This window comes from Engraulis encrasicolus, chromosome 23 (genome assembly GCF_034702125.1).
Source record: "Engraulis encrasicolus isolate BLACKSEA-1 chromosome 23, IST_EnEncr_1.0, whole genome shotgun sequence".
Taxonomy (NCBI): domain Eukaryota; kingdom Metazoa; phylum Chordata; class Actinopteri; order Clupeiformes; family Engraulidae; genus Engraulis; species Engraulis encrasicolus.
This window is the reverse complement of record NC_085879.1, coordinates 45,215,868-45,225,349: the sequence shown is the minus strand read 5'-3', so window position 1 is coordinate 45,225,349 and position 9,482 is coordinate 45,215,868. Positions and strand designations below refer to the sequence as shown.

Below are 9,482 nucleotides of genomic sequence, written 5' to 3'. Positions count from 1 at the left end.
AAAGCCAAATACGCATACATATGCTGTTGAGAGCTGTCATAAATACGTTCAGCCTGTGCGCCGTAAGTAGAGCCATTCAAGTCTCCGTTTATCTCTGTTTATACACAAACGCTAACCGGAGAGTTTTTTTGGAGCTTCGTTTATGAGGGAAAACCTTTGTTTGTTTGTGAACGAAAGGCACAACCAAAGGGGAAGGTCTGCGTATATCAAAATACCCGGGTATGTACAATGATCTTATTGAGGTGACTTGTGTGGGACAGTACCTATGGCAGGTTTTTTTTTTTAACCACTGAATTTACTTTAGCCATCTCTGTTAACAACAATCACGTTCCAGACTCTAAACGTAAGGCTGTATCACACCAATCACATATTAAAATCCCTCCAGAATGTCAGGCGCAGTCATATTCTAGAATCTGCACAGAATGACAGGAACCATAACATGCTAGAACAGTGTTTCTCAACCTTTTTTAGGCGAAGAGGCGAGGCACCCTTTCAATTCATGAAAACTCTCAAGGCACCCCAAACCAATAAGCTGTAACATGGCATTGCATCTAATACCACACAAGTTTAGAAAAGTAACACATTTGGAGACGTCACACAACCTACATTTGAAGTTGCAGCTGACCACGGAGCGACCAATATTTACTTTATTGTGCATAAATGGCAGATGAAAGATTCCACTGACAAGTATTAACTTATCAATTCAGACAAATATGTATAATATTACTTAATTTTATCTATCAGCCACGATTCCACGGCACCCCTGAAGGGGACCCGCGGCATCCCAGGGTGCCCCGGCACCCTTGTTGAGAAACACAAGGGCAGTCATGGGTGAGCGGTTAGGGCGTCAGACTTGCATCCCAGAGGTTGCCAGTTCGACTCTGGACCCGCCAGGTTGGTGGGGGGAGTAATCAACCAGTGCTCTCCCCCATCCTCCTCCATGACTGAGGTACCCTGAGCATGGTACCGTACCACCGCACTGCTCCCCATGGGGCGCCACTGAGGGCTGCCCCCTTGCACGGGTGAGGCATAAATGCAATTTCGTTGTGTGCAGTGTGAAGTGTTCACTTGCGTGCTGTGGAGTGCTGTGTCACAATGACAATGGGAGTTGGAGTTTTTTTTTAACATGCTAGAACACTGATAATGAGTGGATGTTGCAGAGACGTAAAGGCCACCATGGCGGACAGAGGCGAGGAGAGCGGAATGAAGAAATTTGGAGCAGAGATGAGAGGAGAGATATGGAGAGGTGAGGAGAGATAAGAATAGATATGGAGAGACGGAGAGAGATAGAGTGAGGTAAGGAGCGGAGAGGAGGGACACTATACAGTAGGTAGGTGTGTGTGCGTGTGTGCGTGTGTGTGTGTGTGTGTGTGTGTGTGTGTGCGTGTGTGCGTGTGTGTGTGTGTGTGCGTGCACATGCGTATGCGTATGTTAGAAAACAGGTATATGGCTGGGGGGGTCTACTGGAACTGATTTTATATAGGGCCCCCAATTTACTGCTATGCCCCTGTGTGTGTGTGTGTGTATGTGTGTGCGTGTGTGCGTGTGTGTGTGTGTGTGTGTGTGTGTGTGTGTGTGTGTGTGTGTGTGTGCGCGCGCGTATGCGTATGTTAGAAAACAGGTATATGGCTGGGGGGTCTACTGGAACTGATTTTATATAGGGCCCCCAATTTACTGCTATGCCCCTGTGTGTGTGTGTGTGTGTGTGTATGTGTGTGCGTGTGTGCGTGTGTGCGTGTGTGTGTGTGTGTGTGTGTGTGTGTGTGCGTGTGTGTGCGTTTGTGTGCGTGCGTGTGTGTGTGTGTGTGTGTGTGTGTGTGTGTGTGTGTGTGTGTGTGTGTGTGTGTATGTCGCCAATCCCCATTACTCCCCGTTTGCTCATGTGTGGTTGCTGTGGATGCACTTTTTCTGCTAGTGTGTGTGAAGTGCAAGTGTGTGTGAACAAGGGTGTGAGTAAGTAACTGTGCCCGACTGTGTCTGTGTGTGTGTGTGTGTGCGTGTGCGGCTGTGTGTGTGTGTGTGTGTGTGTGTGTGTGTGTGCATGTGTGTGTGGCTGTGTGTGTGTGCATGTCTGCGTATGTGTGCATGTGTGTGTGTGTGTGTGTGTGTGTGTGTGCTCCATTAAAATGTCATTACTGGCCAGAGGTGTGTGTGTGTTGCCCTGAGCGCCTCAGCAGAAAAGAGGGGAGATTGCCCTATCTGTCATAATTACCCCCTGTGTGTGTGTGTGTGTGTGTGTGTGTGTGTGTGTGTGTGTGTGTGTGTGTGTGTGTGTGTGTGTGTGTGTGCGTGTGTGTGTGCTCGCGCGCTTGTATGTGCTTGTATGTGTGCACGTGCATGCGTGCGTGCGGGATTGTGTATAGGTTTGTGCGCATGTCTCTACATCAGGGGTAGGCAACCTTTGAGACATGGAGTGCCAACTTCAACATCTCTAATCAATGAGTGTGCCACTATCAACAATAATGGTAAAAAAAAAAAACGCAAACTACAGGAATATGTTCTAATTTTGAATTTTATTTTGCATAGGAAATGTGCCTTACAAAGAAAACTATTAGGCCTATAACTATTTTCATTCATTCTTTTATTATTAATTTCTAACATTACACTACAATTTTTAATAGTGTTAGCCTATTATTATTGTAGGCCTGGGCATGCATACCCTAACAAACAGCCACAGCATTTTATATGAACAAACAGCAACTTAACAGTGTGAGCTGAGGCTATGTGCCACAATTAATCTTGCCTACCTGTCAGTGTGAGCCCTGTCCTTGCTTTTCTTGGCTGAGCTTTCTTATCTGGGGTTCATAGTTTGTCACTTTCAATTGTAAACATGACTCGGAATTGTCAGTGGTCAAACGGCTGCGGGTAGGGCTGAGCACACTTTTCATGTGCGAAAACACCTGTTCACACAAGTAAGTTGAGCCGAACACTGAGAGGAGGGCCAATGCAATGTTCTTTAGACAGCGGAACTTATCTGGAGCAGACGCCCAGCATTGCAGGATGCAGGCTCCGTGCTGTTGTACAGGGATGGATTCCAATTGCTTTCGGAGCTCCGCAAACTTTGTCACCCACAGTGACGAGCTCTTCTCTTTGTTGGGCAAGTCGCCAAAAAGAGTATCTGCGCAGCTGAGAAAGGCCTCCTTTATATACTCCCCATCAGTAAACGGCTTCCCATGCTTAGCGATGCAACTAGCCAGATTATAACTGGCTTCTGTGACACTGCCTTGGGTGTTCACAAAAACTTTGAGAGAGCTGGATTGTTTGCCATATCTGGCCACGGCACGTTTAATGACTTCGGCTCTTTCGGCTGGGTCTTCTTTAAACAGTTGCTCGTGTTTTTTCTCGATATGCCTCTTAACGCTGGAATTCCAAACACACAACATTTTCACAGCAAAGTGTGCACACAGCGCGATCTTTGACAGACACGAAACCATATTCCTCCGTCCAGGAGGGCTGGAATGCCCTATCTTTGGATTTTTTTAGCCGGAGGCTCCGTCATCTACCTCAGGTAGGCTAGGCTACTAGTTTTGATCAAGTTAGATCCACGCTCTTTGTTTTGATAAGGTTGTAGAATGGTAACTTTATAATACGCCTATGGCCCGTGGGAAAGTGGGCGGGAGCTGAGTGCAGAGTGTTGGGGAGCAAATTCGATTGGAGTATCGTGCTGTCAGTCTGAGATTTTTTTTCTGATGCTGGCCCAGCCTGGCGCGTGCCAGTGAATATGCCTTCGCGTGCCAGCAGTGGCACGCGTGCCATAGGTTGCCGACCCCTGCTCTACACTGTTAACCCCAACATGTTCCGCGAACTCTAAACTTTTGTGGAAACTTATTCCCGTTAAAGTTTTAGTTTTGTGACCGAATGTTTTAAGTAAATACTACAGACATTCATGCATATGCAGGACACAAAATCTTTAAGCAGATGATCAAAAACTTTGAAATGACTGAAAAGATTGAAAACATTAATTCGATAATTAGATTTTCAGTTTTCAGCAGCCCAAGTCAAGTATGTACTCCAAACTCTAAAATACACAGAAACAATGGTTTACACAAAAGATTTGAGTTGAAAACTAAAGCGTTTACGTAAGTCTTACATAAAATCAGACATGTTATGTGAAAACAAATGTTATGAGAAAAAATGAAATCTTGAATGTTTTAGTAGCTGCTACTCAAAGATCTAACATGCTCCATTGACATAAATATTTCGAGAATGATGCAAAAATCAATGCAATTAGTACTTAGCAGAGAGTTAAATATTTAAAGTAAACAAGCACAGCATGTTTAGCTATATTGGCTCTAAGTTTTTGATTTCAAAATTAAAAGTTTTATGTTTTCCCATTTTAGAGCCAAAAAAAATCTTGGTTGGCTTTTTGATTGCTGGTTTATACTAATGCACTAGGCTACCACCCCTCTGTTTAAACCAAATATAACATGAACTTTAATTCCACAAACGTGAACAATGCTTTATATCAAGTTTTTTTTCATTTTGTTCCATGTGAGTGACAAAAAAACAGTAGACAATGACACAACAATCATACAATGCACAACAATCTGTTCTAAAATGTAGACCCAGTCATAGAGTCAACTGTCAATACATTACAAAGAACACATTACAAATCAACCTCAACACATTAGGCAATTTAGTCATTTATTTGTTGTCCATTTCTGAATCTTTTATTAGGAGTTGGAGGCTGAAGGAGCTCCATATAACTTGCAATAACATGTCCCCCAAAATAGTGTCAGACTTCACAACACAGTCAGTTGTTTATCCTTTGGAGTGTTGAGCAGAGCTGATAGATCATAGAGTTCTTGTGGTCCCATATCGGCTGCCTGTGGAGCATAAATAATAAGTGTAAGGCTTTCATGAGGACTTGTTGGATTAGGCCCCTATAGCATGATCACGTGGTTTGCTACACTGGTTTATACAAAAGTTCAATATGTGTACAAAAGTGCAATATGTCATCATGAAATTGCAACGTATCACTTGCAAATATACTGCAGATGTATGATACAAGAAAAAGATTTGAATGAAAGGCCTACACAATGCTAGCCTAACTAGCAGTAGCTAACATACTAAGCTAAATTGCTAACATAACATACACACAGTGTAGCATCAAGAGCACCTAAGGTCACACACAGCAACATAGTAAACTACTACACATACACACCAACACACTTTTATGGGTCTTTTCTTACCTTGAAGTGAGGTTGATAGACACATTTTTCCATGCCAAGTTGTCAGTTGTGGTTTGATGGTCACATGGTGTTGAGTAAATCTATCCCCCATTGACAGATTCACCATTTTTAGAGAAGTTTGTATTTTATGTTACATTTTAATAAAATAGGGTTATATGGTTCTGACATGAATGTGTTCTTCTGTACACAAGGCAGAAGCTGGTAAACAATTAAAAAAAACAACTAAAACAACCAAAAAAGTGAGTGCCCCAGCCTTAGGATTCGAACTCTCAACCTCAAGTTAAGGACATGTTAGTGTGGTTACATGCAGAGGAATATCCCCTACGCCCACAGACATCATATATGAAGACTAGATGCGTCGTCCGCGTTCCCGTCATGCAAGCCGAACGTCCGCGCATGGCGGCCATGTTAAAGCAGCCTTCTGGCTCAACCAGTTGCAGTGAGTTTTGGGTGTTGTATACTCTTCAGATGGCCATAATTCCCTCAAATTTATATCGATTTTCGAAAGGGCTGTTTTTTATACAGTATAAAAAATTCCAAACGAAAGTATATGTTGATACTGCATAGTGATGAATATTCACAATAGTACTATATTATATTGCATTATATTATTATGTGCATAGGTCTAAAATCATGTATAATATAGTTCAGTAGGCTTATTCATGTAATTAAATAGATCCCATAAACAAATGCACAACGTAATATTTTATATTTTCAGTAAAATAACAAATAAACGTTCACTTGTAGTATATGCTTTGGTTTCGACAGCTCCACCTTGTGTTCAAAATGAGTCGTGACGCTAAAGCCATCCAGATAGAATGAACCTGTTGCGCTGTACATCTCTCTTCCAGTACGTCATCTCTGTCGTCTTTAATTTGGTGCAATGAATATATCCATGCCGTCAACGTAATGCACAGCAATGGTTAAAATGTGTTTTTGCTGTAGGTCTATCTAAATGTTTGGACAAATAGGTTAAGTGGGAAGCATAGGTCTGTTACTCTCCTGGGCGTTTTACCCCAGTCTACACTTAAGTTTTAAGGAGCCCTACCATTTATAAACACGTGTCAATATTACAGCGAAGCAACAGAATACATTTTTAAGTATCCCAACGTTTCAACTCTTCAGTTTACTTCAGGTGTAACGGAGGGTCTGTGGAGAGTTTAGGCTGCTCTAATATGGCCGACCTGTGCGGACGTGCTTGAAATACGCGATGACGTATCTAGTCTTCATATATGATGTCTGTGCCTACGCCACTCCTCAACTGGTAAGAGTCATGCAGGTTTTGTATTATTACAAAGTTAGACCTGTTTGTTAGAAAGTATTGGACTTACTCATTATTAACAGTCAAAAGTGTTTCACACATTCCACTTCAAATCCGGCCAACTGACATCATACTAAAACAATAATGTTTGAATGTGATTTTTTTTAAACCTACATTCCATGCTGGGAATTGAACTTGCAACCATCATGTTTCAAGGCCAACTGCTTGAGTGTTAGCCTAATACTGCCCAAGCACAACATGCTGACATCCATCTCATATGTCAGATATTAGTTCCAATTGACATGATTTAAAGAATTTGTAACTTTCACAGTTTCGCGAAAAATAAACAATAAATATCTACTTGAGTGTTTTTTTTTTATTGGTAATACAGGATTCAAACCGGCAATCCTCTGATCTTGTGGCAATTCCCCTATCCAGACCACAGCAGCTCAAACATTAATCCTTTTTCCATCCAATATAAAGTCGCTTTAAAATAATGCGCATTAAAAAGTTGATGCGACACAAGTGATGGAAAAGCGGTTAAGTCGCTTCAACGCCAGCTTTGTCGATCTCATTTATATCGCTCTAAAAAGGTGGATTGGCTAGAGATAAGTCGACATAAAATTGATGGAAAAGCGTTAAAGCGACGTAGGAAGTTCGTACATGCGCAGTGCTGTTATTATATGCGCGAGAATTTGAAAGCTAAGTTTGGTCGAGAAAAGGCAGGCGTCAAGGAATGGGGCTGGGGGAAAACGCTGTTTTGATTTTTTTCGAAGAAATGGACCAGCTAGCTACTGGGTGCCAGGCCGGTCGTGGTTGCGAGGTCCTCTGCTGTTGACAGCACCGGTGAGTGGATTAATTGTTGTTGATGTAGGCTAGTGTTAACCTGGCTACTTTATCCGAAGGGGAACTTGCTACTGTAAACTTGCTAATAGATAGCCCTCCTCAGGTGTCACATAAAAGACTCCAGGTAGTACAGCTGTTTACATAAATGTCTTCTAGGTCTACTTTGTAATCTTCCCCCCTCGTATATCGCTCGCACAAGTAATGATATGTTTGTATCAAACAGGACACGATACTCAGACAGACATAGCGCAGTAGCTAAGTAAACAGAAAGACGAGGACTGACTTTTGCTAATGAAGCTATTGATCTGATAAACGATTTCTCACTGTTTACATTGTTCGTCTGGCTCTGTACAAATAGTTCCCCCTGATGACCAATCTGGTGTGGAAGACGAGAAAGAGGATGAAGGGGATGATGAGGAAGAAGAGGGTGCTGGTAAGTCAGGATCATCATGCTTTTGAATGTCATGTTATTCATGCTAATATTGTGTATCACAAAAGTGAGTAGCCTACACATTTCTCTGTTTTTTTGTATTGTTTTTTTTTTTTTTTTAAACAATTCAACATCTGACCAAAGTGAGTACTCCGGCACCCCTATGCGAAAATGCCCAGAAAGACTCAGGTGCAGGACAATAAAAGTATTAATCCAATGAAAGAGTAATAGAATAGTCCCGTGAAGTGAATAAAATCTGCAACACTGCTTCTCTTTTGTTAAATTTAGATGTACAAGAATGGTTTGATGTCAAAATCTTCAATAAGACCATTGGGGGACATCATGTTTAAATAGTACATATGCAAAAGGTCTCCTGCTGGAGTAACCTTTTGCCTCGGTCACTGCCTCTAGGTGACTTATCTGACACTATGCCCTCCACTTCTTTCATCACTGGTACTCATAGTGCTGGTAGGCCTTCTGCTTGTCAAGGATGCACTTTGCCTGATTAAGACCTGAGGGTCGAAAAGTTACGCTCTCACTATTCAATTTAACAGAAGACAAGTAGTGTTTAGGACTTTATTCACTTTAACTTACCTGTATTGTAAGCATCCAAATGTTGGCAGCATTCATGTCAAACCATGTCAGTACCAGTACCATGCCTCACTAGAGGCAAAACACACTGTTGTCTTCAAACTACTCACTTGGGTACTGTCACACGTACTTGACACCATCTAAAACAAAATTGTTTATCTTGGGCTTATCAGTCCACAAGAAATGGTCCAAAGCACTGTGACACTGAACCAAATCATGCCTCACTGAAGACCTTTCTATGCATTTTCAAATAGGGGTGTACTCACTTTTCTCTTGTCAGAGGTTGAGGTGTCATTTTGATAAACAGCTTCAAAATATTCTTAACACTGATATCCATTAAATCATTGGAACTGAATATGTTCACGCTTACTTCAGGCTAATATGTTCAAGCTTAGTTGACACCCTTTAACTTGGATTAAAAAAACCTCTAGTGTAATACCATGTCTCGGATAACTTAATTAAATGTGTTTGTATTTTATGTGTTTCCTCATGTAATAGAAGACTACAGTGGACAAGTGACCATGGAGTATTCAGAGCCCCCAGGCCCCACCCCAGCTGCAGCAGGAGGTAGTCACCTGTTTCGCAGGCCACTGAAGAAAAAGTCTGTACTAGCTGCATAGAGTCAGCAGCTGTCGGACTTACTGAAAAGGCAAGAGGCAGGAGGAGGAAGATGGAGAGATGCTAACTTCTCTGAGAACGTCCGTCAAGCGCCAGTTTGGAGCATCAGAATAACCCGCCCATTGCCTCTTCAAGCAGCCAAGTGGGCTTACCATTTAATGTTATTTAATATTTAATACTAATTATGAATATTTATTAAATGCATTTTTGTGAAAAATGCCCATGTTTGTTTGTTTTTAATATGCATATTCACTTGATGTGAATTCTGTGGTCTTTCACAAATGCATGTGACGCATCAGGTGACGCATCAGGGTATCTCTTATTGCCGCTGCCTCAGTGTCCTCCTCAGCTGACTCGGGATCTTCTCCTCTGCTTTATAATGTTAAATTCAACTCTTCAAGTGTTAATTCAACAGTACATTAACACTAAAATGAGTGGGACCATATGCTCTAAGCAGTGTTGACTTGAGACTGCAAATTTTACCATGTGATAGGCATATAACCTCAGACAAAATAAAAAATCACCTGTCATGTAGGATGTTCAT

The 9,482-nt window shown here is 41.8% G+C and overlaps 1 long non-coding RNA gene across 1 annotated transcript; it reads left to right on the top strand.

Moving 5' to 3' along the window:
* The first annotated feature begins 6,924 nt into the window (after positions 1 to 6,924).
* Positions 6,925 to 9,152, top strand: LOC134439842 (uncharacterized). Its single transcript, XR_010032881.1, has 3 exons — positions 6,925 to 7,299; positions 7,658 to 7,732; positions 8,819 to 9,152. It is a non-coding gene; the product is annotated as an uncharacterized LOC134439842 (long non-coding RNA).
* The last annotated feature ends 330 nt before the right edge of the window (positions 9,153 to 9,482 follow it).